At 40.2% G+C, this 13,743-nt stretch overlaps 1 pseudogene across 1 annotated transcript in view; it reads right to left on the bottom strand.

The window, feature by feature from the left end:
• Positions 1-6,739: 6,739 nt before the first annotated feature.
• The window catches only part of LOC147618464 (sugar transport protein MST4-like), a 160,089-nt pseudogene continuing 153,085 nt past the window's right edge, over positions 6,740-13,743 (bottom strand). Inside the window, exons 4-7 of the transcript XR_015262137.1 lie at positions 9,433-9,525; positions 8,664-8,979; positions 7,806-8,435; positions 6,740-7,329 (exon numbers count right to left, since the gene is read on the bottom strand). The product of XR_015262137.1 is annotated as a sugar transport protein MST4-like (transcript). The remainder of the gene's footprint in view (positions 7,330-7,805; positions 8,436-8,663; positions 8,980-9,432; positions 9,526-13,743) is intronic.

Here is a 13,743-nt window from a genome sequence, read left to right as displayed (position 1 = left end):
ACACACCTACGATCGCTTTTCTTGTAGTGTGAGCTTACACACTTACAAGACAAGGCACGAGAAATGGTCAAAAAGAATGAAAAAGACAATACCTCCACATGGGTAGACGAACATGCTTTAAAGCAGAACCCAAAAGAAAGAGCAAAAGCCTTTAAACCCCAAAAAAAACAAGGGACAACAAACTATCAAAAACAAGGTTGGATTAAAGGACATGGAAAAAGAGCCTATGGGAGGACATAGACCCAAAAGAGCCAAAAGCTACACATGATGCAGAAGTGTCCACCACCTCAAAGGCCACCACTCAAACCACAAAAACCATTTGTGCGACACATGATAAAAAAGCCTAAAAGCAAATTCGATCTTGTCACATGGGCAAACATAAAGAAAACCTGATGATCCAAAGAAAGTCAAAAAATGAAACAAGTTCTAGTACATCACTAATTGAGGATGAAACAAGTTTTGACTCTTCACTCAGTGCACTTAATGGACAAATCAAGAAAGTAGAACCCACCCAACTATCCCAAATTGAAAATCATGATCATATGACATATGCAGAATGCAAAAAGCAAGCTCAGGAGAGCATGCTTAGCTTTGGTTGAGTGTCTTACAGGATCATCGATTGTGATTGAACCTAATAATGCCAAACCTAAAAAAATAACCAAAATACAAATCCCAAAGAAGTACTGCTTCCCCTTTCAAGAGGAAGAATACTCTCTACAGAAGAGTCCTTAGAGACAGATTGCACGGATTATGCAATTGAGAAATCACATGAGGAATTCAATAATTCCCTTACAAAATTAAAGCAGTCTCTCAAAACCTTATTTGAAGGAATGCTCTTCTCTAATGGTGAAGCCAGCATAACATCAGCACTTACACCTTTACGAGATCAACATGAGTTATACCAAGACATAAAGAGCTCCATAGAATAGGACTGTAAGGATTCACAAGTTTCCAAACAAAACTCGGTTAGAATTGTCAGAGGGCCAAGTGTGCCAGTGTACACATTGGGTACTCTTGAAAAAGATGAGAGCCAAAAAGAGGATGAAAGTGAATGGGAATATGAAACAAAAATAAGATCTGAAGCTAAAACAAAAACTGAAACATCTATGGTTTCTCTTGAATATTCTATCATGATATGGTTATATTTCCCTACAAGCAATGATGTTAAGCGCAAACACGCATTGATTAGGCCTTGAGCTAGTCATAACATCATGACAATAGACACTTGGGTGTCATTGGGACAACCTAAACTCATTCCTACAAACAATGGTCTTGCAAGAGGAGCCAATGAACAAAACATTGAAGTTCCCGGTTACTTTATCTATGCTACTCAAACAATCGGTGGAGATGTGCAATTCACCTTCCATGTTAGCCTAGATTCTCTTGAGTATGATGTCATCCTTGGTGGAACTTAGATACGTGACAACTCGTTGTATTTAATTGATGAATCCATGCAAACAGTCACCTTGAACACTCTTGCAAGCAATGTACAATTGCTATTACGGAAGGAAGAGACTTTGGAGAGCTAGAACTTCCAACATATCTTACTAAAAAGATCCCTAGGATTCCGGTTGGATTGGAACTTTCCAATAAAATCACCACAAATCAAGCATAATATTATCCAACACGAGAACACAATCTCATGACCCTCGAGTTATGGGATTTGTTAGGTCAACCAACACTCACGGCTCATCCTCCTGAAAGAATTCCCTTTACACAAGACTTGAACATGCCATGTTTGGGATACTTTGAACATACAATGTATATTGAAACTAACCCCCTTACTTGCAAGTTTTTATGGTTAAGTATGTGTTGGAAGCAGATTTGATCTTGGGGAATAAATGGGCTATTACTGCCCAAGCACCACTATGCTTTGCTAGCGATCAAGTCATCATGATGGTCAATGATACAAAGTTGACAATACCATACTGAAAGGAAGAGGATCCAACATTAATGTATTTCTATAATGCTGAATGCAAAAGGTTATAAGCCTCTTCCACATAAGCCCCTCTACACAATGACCTACCATCTGCGTGTCAATGACTGACTCCGATAAAGCATTTACTCCTTCAACCCCATCCTCACCAATGAAGTTAGATGCCAATACCTCACAATCAATAGCTATTCTTGAAGAAGTTCCCATAGTGCAACCATCTATCTCTAACAAGGAATTCAAAGGAAAATTCTCGGAGCCTATGCCTCTTCATCGACAAACCTCACCAAAGGAAAAAATTGCATGCTCGAAAGCCTCATTCATCAACAACCACTCCAAGAGACTCTAACCTCATCATCGTCAACAATGCATATGAGTCCCAAACGTGTAGCCTTGGTGCCAACCAATGGGAAAGAAGGCCTAAAACCTTCCACTTTCACCAAAAACAAAACCACCAAGATAACACAAATTAAGGTATCTTAATGGTATCAAAATGTGGGTGGAGAAGCAGCTACTTGTCACTCAAGGCTACTATGAAGGTGCCAATCAAATTTGACTGCCTCGATCATTAAAGCCTCTTCCTCAATGTAACACTCATAGGCCAAGTAAAAAGAAAAGTACTCCACAACACCATCCACAAAATCCTATGCGAGTTCAACAAGGAACTCCACCAAGTCATCAAGTGTGCGTACCAAAAAGATTATTGCAAACACAAGGGTACTCCCAAAGTAATACCAAAATTTGGATTCCCAAGCACATCACAAAGCCCCATAAGCTTGCACAAATAAGGAAACCTCAGCACCAAGCGCATCAGTCCCATAAGAGCTGCTACAACCCTCTCCCTCTCTCTACATCATGCAAGACATCTATCTGTAAACCCAAAATCCGTAATAAAAAATGGTATGTGCCTGTCACTCTGCACGTGTAAGCTCCTCTGTTGTAAGGACACACTCCTCATGTGAAGCAGCACTGTTGCCAGCACCATCACCCGAGGTGCTACTAGGACCAACACCACCCACACACTCGTGTGCTATGAGCTAGCTCTCCTGAAGGACTCTCTGGTATATGCATCAAACTCGTGAGCTCTCCACTTAATCTCTCGAGGCACCTGAGGCTCTTAATCTCTGTCATTGGTGGCATCGATTTCTAAGTCAATAGAAGTTGATGTAAAATCAATTGGCCTGCTAGTCCTAGCATCTACTCGTCGAGCAAAGCCTAGGTGAAGATCGTTAATGCCGAGAACTCTATATGTTGCTTGGTCAATGTGTGCTCGGCAAGAGGGACATGTTGAGAAGCATACTAGCTCCTAGGTGATGCAGGAAAAATGAAAAAAATGTCCACATCCCAAAGCATATCCACCAATACTATCAATGTCCTCGAGGTATAGAGCACAGCATGCATCGCGGAGGAATGGTGATACATTTTGAGAGAGAGGTCATCAAAAAACCTCCGTAACAGGCCGGATATAGAGGCAAGTAAGGCACTGTCACATTAGAAGGTCTGCAAAACTCCCGAACACGCAGCATCAACTGCTTTGCCCTGTGCTGTGCAATCCTCTCCATAATCATGTGCTACTGTACCTCAGCTCTAGCACTCTCTACTTGAGTTTGAGCGGCTTACTTAAAAAGTAAAGCATACAAATAATTGATTTGTCTCTCTCATTAGATATTACTTAAAAAAATTTATAAATTAGACCTTAATTATAACTCTTTTTTACATACAAGAGAAACCTACTTGTTGCTGGATGTCAGACTCTCTCACATGGCGTGCCTCTGCACCAGTGGCTGTCTCTGCCATCTACAATGCTTCTCTAAGAAGACGGTCAATCTCTGCTCTCGCCTCTATCAACTCCCGAGAGTGAGTCTCTCCACTGGTAGGTGTGGGACCCTACGTGACACAATCAACCATGCCGCTCTTTTTAAAAATATAGAAAAGTACATATAAATATGTAAACAAATAAATGACTATGAAAAACCTTAAGAAGTAATAAATATGTGTAAATACCTCGACATCTGTTGGTATCGATCGTGAAAACAGGCGCACCATGTGCTAGATGCTCTCCGTGGTACTCCGTACACCGATACTCACTTGGGCGCCTAGTACCTCGACTATAGACAAAGGCACAAATGTAGGATCTATAGTAGCTACACAAAGGACTGGTGGAGGCCGCCTACCTTGGTCCTGGAGATGACTTCGACCAGCACCACCGTCACTAAGCCGATGGCTAGTGTGATCCATGTGCTCCCTAAGACAAACTCCGCATATAATTGCTTTGCAAAGTATATGGGAATCAAGCGGTTGTTCATCATCCTCCCATATGCGGCATCATATTGACTATAGATATGTGCCACCATCATACGAGGATGCGAACACCACAAAATAGTAAGGGGATTCCCTGCCCCAAGCCACATCCCACGGCTACCAAGGAAAAGGTCGAACTAGGCTCCATCCCTAATCGGACCAAGATCACAGACCTCACAATATGTTAGGCCATGTGACGCAGGAGAAATGCAATGGTGAGATATCACTTATCTACATAAACAATATCGTGCAGGCTACGAAAGGATGAGAGCATCGCCTCCAAGTCCAACATGATATGTAATGTAGACGGTGTGTCTCTAGCAGTCCTATGGATAGACACTAACTCGCGGTCTATCTCTACAATAAGGTCCACAATAGACGAGCGGCCCTCCTCGCATCACTCCGTGCTAGAACCTTAGCCTAACACAAAGAGACCGGTCAATGTGAAAGGTCCAATGCTTAGTGCTATGTAACACTAATGAAGCTATAAAACAACACTAATGAGCCCACTAATTGCTAACCCAAATCAAGAGAGCAAGGAGAGCAAAAACGACATGAGAGAATGAGGGCTTTCTAATTTTATAACCTCGATCGAGGTTCAGTGGCATGCATTTTAGGGTTTGCAAGATCAACGCTCCGGATGTACGCACGGTTTTAGGATTAGTGAGACAAACGACCAAGATATGCGTTTGATTTTAGGGTTGGAGCAGCTCCGATTTGAAATAGGTATCTCGTTTGAGATACATGGACTACTTAGATTTTAAGTGAGTACCACGACCAAGGTATGTTTGACGGTCGCAATTCAACTTCACACCTGGATTGAGATATGTAAAGGGCTAGGATCGCATCTTGGAATGGGCGTGCATGGATGGGTCAAATTGTGTAGACATATCTCGATCAACGGCTTCGAATGCATATTAGTATCTTGAACGAGATATATGAACGAATAAGATCACATCTCCATACCTCGAATGAGATACATCAATGGTCGAGATGATATTTTCTTATCTCGTTCGAGATATGTGGACGATGGAGATGGCATCACTGAATATCTCGATCGAGATAACGAGGTGGCGGTGATATGTACTGGCAACTTGAAATGCGAACTTGCTGGCATGACATTAGTTGGTATCTAGATCGAGATATGGGGCTTTAGGCTCAGGAGACACGTGTCATGTTTTAATTGATGGCGATATCACAATCAAGATACTCCGCCCGAGTTGCGTCGATGTCCCAATTTTAGAGAGAGTGAACGAAAGTGAGTACCCTCATCTTGCAACCACCCATGAATATCGCAACCACCCATGAATATCGCAATAAGGATAAACTAAATCTTGTTTATATTTGTTTTGAAAAAATTGGTCACCTAGAAGAAGATTGCTATCACCAAAAAAAGCAGACAAACTACATTCAGGTCAAACATGCTCTAGTAGAAGACGCACTCTTCTAGAGAAAAAAAACATTGTATTTTTTCACCCCTCTTGTCTCTACAAAAAGTATGATGTAATCAACCTCTGAGACCATGTGATGCACTCAAGCTAAAATTCATAGCCAAAGTAGCTATAGTGCTAAAGTAACACAAAGGTCAAAGTAGCCTAGCACAAAGAGAGAGGAAGAGTGATAATCTAAAAATTGTATCCAATCTAACATCAAAGAGGGGTGTTAAAAATGAGTGATGCTAGAGTGCCACGTCACCTAGTCAAGTTATCCCACATGAGCTATCAAATCTTTGTTATACCTCCCTCATATAAAATCCCACATGAAAATGAATGATGCTAGAGTGCCAAGTCACTAAGTTAACTTATCAAATAGAAGCTATCAAGTCACTTCCCTTATTTAAAAGAGATTATTTTCAATCAATAAAAACAAGAAAGCTCTCAAACCTCTATATGAGTACAAGTCTTAATCTTGTTACCTAATTGTGCTTGAGTTTAAAGCTTAATTACTTTAATTCATTTATCATGATTTTTCTTAGGTATCATCCATCCTAGCTTAGCTTAGCACTACTCATATTTATTAGTATAAAATTAATCACATTAATTAATATAAGATTAAATCTTTCTTGTCATCACCATCTTCATGGGAGCTTAGACCCACAAGCTTTAAAGAGAGAGAGAGAGAGAGAGAGAGAGAGAGAGAGAGAGAGAGGAGGAGGAGGAGAAAAAGAAAAGGTTAAAATTTCCTTAATTAGTTTGTTAAGTTTTTTTTTCTTAGTAAAAAAAGAATTACAAGGTTTATAACTTACAAACCATGAATATCTACTTGTGTAAGGATCCTTCCCCTAAAAGGTTTAATATTTAAAAAATTCTGCATATCTTGAGTATAAAAATTGTAAGCTTTGACACTCCAAACCATTCGCAAAGTTACCTTTGCCTACATAGCTTTACTTTTATAATGAAGAAATATAAGTAAAATAATAATAAACCTTTTTAATATGCAAAGGTATTCTAGTCTTGATTTCAAAGTAGTCTTGATTTCAAAGTGAAGAATATAAGAAATGTTGTAGAGCAAAGAAAATTTGATATCTTTTCTTACATTAGAGTAGGAAATACATGGTCTAAAAACAAGATATTTTTTTCAAGCATTACATGATGCTATACATCTCATATAAAAAAGCATCACCATAATGTAACAAGGCATTTATAGTGTAAAGTGGTGGGGTGAAGGATTTGAAAATGATGATGGAAGGACAATGTGCTTCCAAAACCAATGGGTTTGCCAAAGACATGTCATCTTGTGTAGAGGTACATGCTTGGTCTCTGGCACAAATAGAAAGGTGAAGGTGCCCATTACAATTGCCCACCCCGCAAAAAAAATGAATATTCCAAACTTGAAGGCACACAGAGCAGGGACAATAATGTTTGAGAAATTATAAATTTGAAGAGCATATTCACAAACACTGTCACACTTTGTCCTGCTGATCGAACATCTTGAGAAAAGATCTCACTCGGTATGAGCCATGCAAGCGGTCCTATTGATAGATCAAGTGCAACTTTGAAGATGCAAACCATTGCCACCTCTGTTATACTGTCACTTTGAGGTAGTTTTTTCACATTTCCTCGAAGCTTGGTCCCAAAAATGCTTCCAATCACCACCTGGCATAAAGAAATAGTAAAAATTTTAGATTTAAATCCAAAAATAAAAGCTAAACTTATAATTACATCTATATTGGGCATGTAGAAAGTTTTAAATTTAAATCCAAAAATATTACAAGTTTAGAACATCTATGGACATGTAGGAGTTTTGAATTAAAATCCATAAACACAAGTCAAAAATTTCCCTTGCACATTGCATATAACACGAGTGTTAATCTACGGAAAACCTACATGATGCGTGGGGAAAGATTAATCTCCCATGAGAGAAGCATAAGCACACTTCTCGGGTGGTTTTTCCAGGTGCTGCCTCTCTCTTCTCCCTTTATCTCTGTCCCACACTCTTTCTCATGCACACATACTCTCTGTCTCTCACACGCTCTCTTTTGCTCACACATACCAACTCTCTCTCTCTCTCTCTCTCTCTCACACACACACACACACACACACACAACTGGTGGGTTGAGTTAAGACTTCACCAAGGGTGCAGCCATGAAGACGGATCCAATGAGGAGCAAACGACGGCGACCAAGTTTGTCGACGATGAATGCGGCGGTGCAGACAGAGAGGAAGCCGAAAGCTCCGATGATGACGGCAGAGGAGAGGGAACTCTCATCAGCAAAGCCGGCGACCTTGAATAAGAAAGGCCCATAAAATAGGACGGTATCATTGCCAGACATCTGTTGAAAGAATGGCAACGCACAAGCTAGTACAAGCTGCGCCCTATTGCGCCTCTCGCAGAAGAGCTCTTTGTAAGGGCTCTGCTCTCGTGCTACTTGTTTTGCAACATCCAGAAGCTCCTCGAACTCCCTCTCTACTTCCACCGAGCCTCTCACCTTCCTCAACACAGCCTTTGCCTCCTCGTGATGGCCCCTCTCTATTAACGATGAGGGTGTCTCCACCACTATTAGGCTGCATGCCGTTAGTAGAAGAGCTGGTATTCCTGCTAACCCAAGTGACAGTCTCCATCCCCATGGATGTATCTTGGATGCCATGTAGTTCACAATGTTCCCGGAGAGTATCCCCACTGTTGCATATACCGAGAAGAGCAAATTCAACCCTCCCCTTATGCTTGGGGGTGCAATCTCTGACAAATACAGTGGCACAGCCTGTAGCAACAATCGATTAATATATAAGTAATTTTGTAATTCCCACTTGAACACGTGTTGTATGACCCAATTCATTGCTTGAAGCAAAAAACATGTTTTTAAAACTGAGAGATATGGGTATTGATTTTAAGTTGCACTTCGTGCCTATTCGGGGTTAGGGTTTGTTCTATTTTTGAGATCACTAAGTAAGTTCATTATACTCTAAATTAGGCTATGCAAAATGCATACCTGGTTTGCAAAGCCAAGTCCTGAGCCGAGCAGAACTCGGCCAGTGATAAGCATTCCAAGGTTTTGAGCTGAAGTGCCTAGGAGAGTCCCGAGAATGAAGAGTATTCCTGCACACAGCATACCGGCTTTCCTAATTTCTTGCTTATTCTAGACGCAAATAAGGTGGCCACAAGAGCTGCAAGATACAGACTAGAGGTGAACAGCTCAAGTACTTGGCTGTTATACTTGCAATAGTTGCTTTCCTTTGCATCATGCTTGTGTTTGAGTACACTTGGATAAAACCTCCGTAGGAAATCATCCATAACAGAGATCCCACCTGCCAAAATTCAGGGCGAAATTCCAAGTGATTAAATTAATCCCCTTGCTTTGATTCCTTTAATTACACTCCCCTTTCTAATTACACTACCAAAGGGTATGCGCCTGGATTTTAGAAAAAGTGCTGAGAATCATTTCAGCTATAATCCCCTCACTTTCATCTTTCTAATTAATGCCATTTGTTATATTATCAACAACTATTGCTACTTAATGCAGCCTTGATTAAGCGCTTATACTAGCTTATTTTGATCAAAACCACATGCTGTCATGCAGCAGAACGCACAATTAGTGCTTATAACACACCAGAAATCCTAGTAAAAACCTTAGATTTTTTTTTCCCTTTTTTGGTGAAGAAATAAACGGCTTAATGAGAGAAGAAATAAACAGCTGAAAACTATTTTAACTACATGATGAGATGATTAATTAACGTATGGTGGGATCAAGAAGAGATTACCAGCAATGACGAGGTCGTAGCCGTACATGAGCCCTCCGCTGCCGGCCATTACACAGGTTAATATAACGTAGGGAGTGATCCGAGTGATCCGAGCTGAATGGATTAAGGCACAGGAATTAGGGACTAAGCGAGTGATTACGCAGCTCCCCAAACTCGTGAGTATATTAATGTGAGCTATGGTCAAGTCACGAGTCTGAACAACACACAGTGCTTCGATATTAACCTTTTTTACAACCGGTCAAAATAAGGTCAGATCATTAAAAGTCTGTACTTCATGTTCCTATGGACTCGATATAGTGGAGACGGACAAACTTAAGGGAGGTTTCACAACGTCCGCGGACTTCACCAAGGGAGGTCCTTCACTTTTCTAGGCAGTCAAGTACCCATGTTCTCCATACCTTTGAAGTCACCAAGGGAAGTCCTTTCACTTTTCTACACAATAGCATACAAGCACCCACTTCCTCCATGCCTTTGAAGTCACCTAGCTCCATGCCTTTGAAGTCGCCTACGTACAAGCACCCCCATGCCTTTGAAGTCACCTACATACTGGGTCAATTGGAGGGCCCAAGGTGGGCTGTCGCTATACGTACTTTGAAAAGTTGTCCATGACTCATCTTTTTAGCAAGAGCTCATCCCTACAGAGACAACTGTGAAATTGCCATGCAAAAGTATTATGTGTCCACATTTGTCAAGTTGCCCCTGATACCACTTTATTCATTCCTAAAATAAGGGCTTAACAAAGTCTTAGTCGTTTTGTTAATTCTGATGGGTAAACGTAGAACATTTTTTCTGTTCTTCCTAGCACTAATCACACATACAATAAGGATAATGTAAAAAGATCATGACTCATGACTATTTATCATGATCCATAACATTTCATTTCAAAATTTGACTCTTACTCTTACTCTTACAAAGACTTTTTCAATGTACTTTTTCTTCCCATGCTTCTTGATTGTATTCACTACACTATCCTTTCCATATACATATGGGAACATTACATAACAAGTGCATGCAGTGTATAGATGTTAATAGAAGCTAGGGAGTAAATGTGATTAGGAGAATTAAGAGATTTAACAATCGTGCAAAACTAAAACAAGCGTGCTCTAAATTAATTGTCCAATTCTGACAGTCCCAAATATCAAGTAGTTTTTTTGATATTCATGACTTTATAGACATTCATGACTTCTTGGTGATCTTGCCGCCCAAGCTTTCATGGTGGTGAAATTCTCCCATATGATATGTGAGGATGGTGATCCACACCCATGTTATCACTCCATGCTTTGAGTGGCCAACTCTAGTCTCTTGCATTGGTATTACAGCTCTTTGCTTAGATCCTTACTTAGGGAGTGATTAATGATAATCATTTTTGGACTACTGTTAATCTAGTTTTTTGAAATGTATTTTTTTAATCTTGATTAGTGTTAATCATTTTTAAAATTAATTTTTACACAGTTTTTAGATTTACTAATTTCTTGTTTGACAAGATTAGCAATGAAATTTATGTTAATTATTTTTGAATTTACATTAAACACTGTGTTCAAAACCCTAATCCACTTTACTGTTTGATTTCCTGAACTTCTTGATCTTGATTTTCTTAATTTTTGAATTAGGATTTGCAGAGATTTTAGTAACCAATATTGAGGGATTTTCTTGTATTATCTTGCCTAGAGAGCCTACAGTTCCAATTATTAATCCATTAAGTCTCTATTTCTATCCTATTTTCCAAAATGTTGGAGTTCTTGGAGTAGATTTACAAGAAGTTTGGTTGCCAAAGCAGTTTTGCAGAAATTTCATTGTAGTCTTCATCAAAGACTGGTGCAGAGTATTCAGATTGCAGAGTTTATGCAAAGCACAGTTTACAGTGTAGAAATCATGATTGCTTGCAGAAATTTGATACAGTTTCAAGAAAGTGTGCAAAATCTTGGTGTAGATTTCAAGGTTATGTGCAGCTGATATACAGATTTTCAAGGATTGGTGCAAATCTACAGTGCCGACGAACAGAGTAATTTACAAATTATGCAAAGTTGATTGTGCTGAAATCAAATCTTGACATAGAAACAAAACAATAAGCGATTCTTGATCAAACCTTTCTGATCTTGATACTTTCTTGCAAAGAAGATAGACAGAGATTACAAATCTGTTGGAGTAGCACAATCTACACAGATTAGTGTAAATCTTGATGCATTAGAAGTGAAGGAAGTATGAAAAGTGTTGAGAAAACACTGTTTACAAGCACATACCCTAGTTTACAGCATCTTAACACATTGCCATCAAGAAGATGTGTAGCATGTTGTTCTATTACAGATCTGAGCATCAGTATTATGTAAAAAGCATGTTGATGACTAGTTGATGCAAATCTCCTGCAATAGCGTGAAGCACTGGGCTGCAAGAAAGTGATTGTACCCTCCTGTAGTTGCAGGCTGAAACGATACAGCCTTTGTAGGCAAACAAGAAGAGCTCCTGAGCAGAAAAAGAAAGAAAAAGCCCTTGAGAACCCTCATGACATTGTAGCAAACATGTAATTTTAATTTGTTTTTAAAGATCCCTGCCCCCTCCGTGCAATGAATTCTAGGGTGCTAGCAGCGGAAGTAGCACTTCTTGTGCAGGGCAGAGCCTCTCACTCGGGGCCTTGCCCAACGGATATCCGGACTAGAGAATAATCCCTCGGTTCTTCCCAAAACTGAACCCGGAAAAACTTCCCTCGCCTAGAAAGCATGGGTGACTCCTCCAGGATATTTTTACTCTAACGTAGTCAAGAGCCTTAGCTAACCAAACTAATCCGACTGAACCTGTAAGTCACTTGGTCAGATCAAGGAAGAAACTTGCACTTGGATCATAGAGATCAACGCTTTTTTCCTCTTCGAGAGGCACAACCATTGATTCTTTTCCATAGAACAAGACTATCCGGGATTTACTTCATCTATTGTACCATATCAGAATTGAGTCTTATTTTAGGGATCCATCAGTCCAGCCTAACCCCATCCAGTCCCATGGGTTAGTAGCCAACCGCCCAACCACTGTAGTGATGGGATCCATTTAGGAATTTGGTTAGGTTTTGTCCGGAGTAGTACCAGGGAAAAGAGTTCCCAGGCCCCCTAGCTAGATCTCCATGCAAACTTCAAGCTAGTCACACCACTTACACACCCAATATGAAATTGCCTTTTTGACAGATTCAGCTATCTTTAAAACAATCTTTTAAAATGAGACCATAGTATCACTGATCATAATCCTCCAAAATATCCGGTTGAATTTTATTTTCCAATCATTCCTTCATCGGTGTACCTATGGTATCATTGGCAACTAGAACGCTCACCACTTGTCCACTCAGGGGCCTTTTCAATAGTTCATAGCTCATAGTACCCGAAAATATATTCACTTATAAAAATCCAAATGGACTCTTAATTGAAGATCAGCAAGATCAACCAACAAATCCATATAAAAGAGCCATGGACTCATCCGTTGAGGACCAGCAAGGTCAATCAACTGGGTTCATGCCTGAATTCAGAAAAGGGCGGTTGCAAGATGAGAGTACTCACTTTCGCTCACTCTCTCTAAAATTGGGACATCCACGTATCTCGGGCGGAGTACCTCGATATCGTGATATCGCCATGAATTAAAACACGACACGTGCCTCCCAAGCCTAAAGCGACATATCTCAAACGAGATACCAACTAATGCCACGCTAGCAGGTCCGGGTTTCTAGTCATCATCCATGTCACCAATACAAGTCATTGCCACCACACTATCTCAATCGAGATAATCATGCCACTCGGATCCACATCAATGCCACGCTGTATCCCCCTAGGCATATTTGACTAGCCCATCTCCACCGTCCACGTATCTCGAACGAGATATTGAAATAAAATCTTGACCATTCATTGTTCGAGGTATAGGGATACAATCTCCACCGTCCACATATCTCGAACGAGATATTGAGATCAAATCTTGACCATTGAAATATCTCGTTCGAGGTAAAGAGATGCAATCTCCACCGTCCACATATCTCGTTCGAGGTACAGAGATGCAATCTCCACCGTCCAAATATCTCGTTCGAGGTACAGAGATGCAATCTCCACCGTCCATTCACGCACATTGGAAGATGCGATCTCAGCTGTTTAAATATCTCGATCGAGGTATTTAATGAATCTCGACTGTCGACATAACTTGGTCATGGTAATGACTTAGAATCTAAGCCGTTCATGTACCTCGAACGAGATACTAATATCAAATCTCAGCCGTCGATCCTTCACCAACCCTAAAATTAAGTGTGTATCTTGGCCGTTTGTTTCACTAACCCTAAAATCTAGAGCG

Source organism: Cibotium barometz, chromosome 35, assembly GCF_041138505.1.
Source record: "Cibotium barometz isolate CiBa-2024 chromosome 35, ASM4113850v1, whole genome shotgun sequence".
Taxonomy (NCBI): domain Eukaryota; kingdom Viridiplantae; phylum Streptophyta; class Polypodiopsida; order Cyatheales; family Cibotiaceae; genus Cibotium; species Cibotium barometz.
This window is presented reverse-complemented; position numbering and strand designations above follow the sequence as displayed.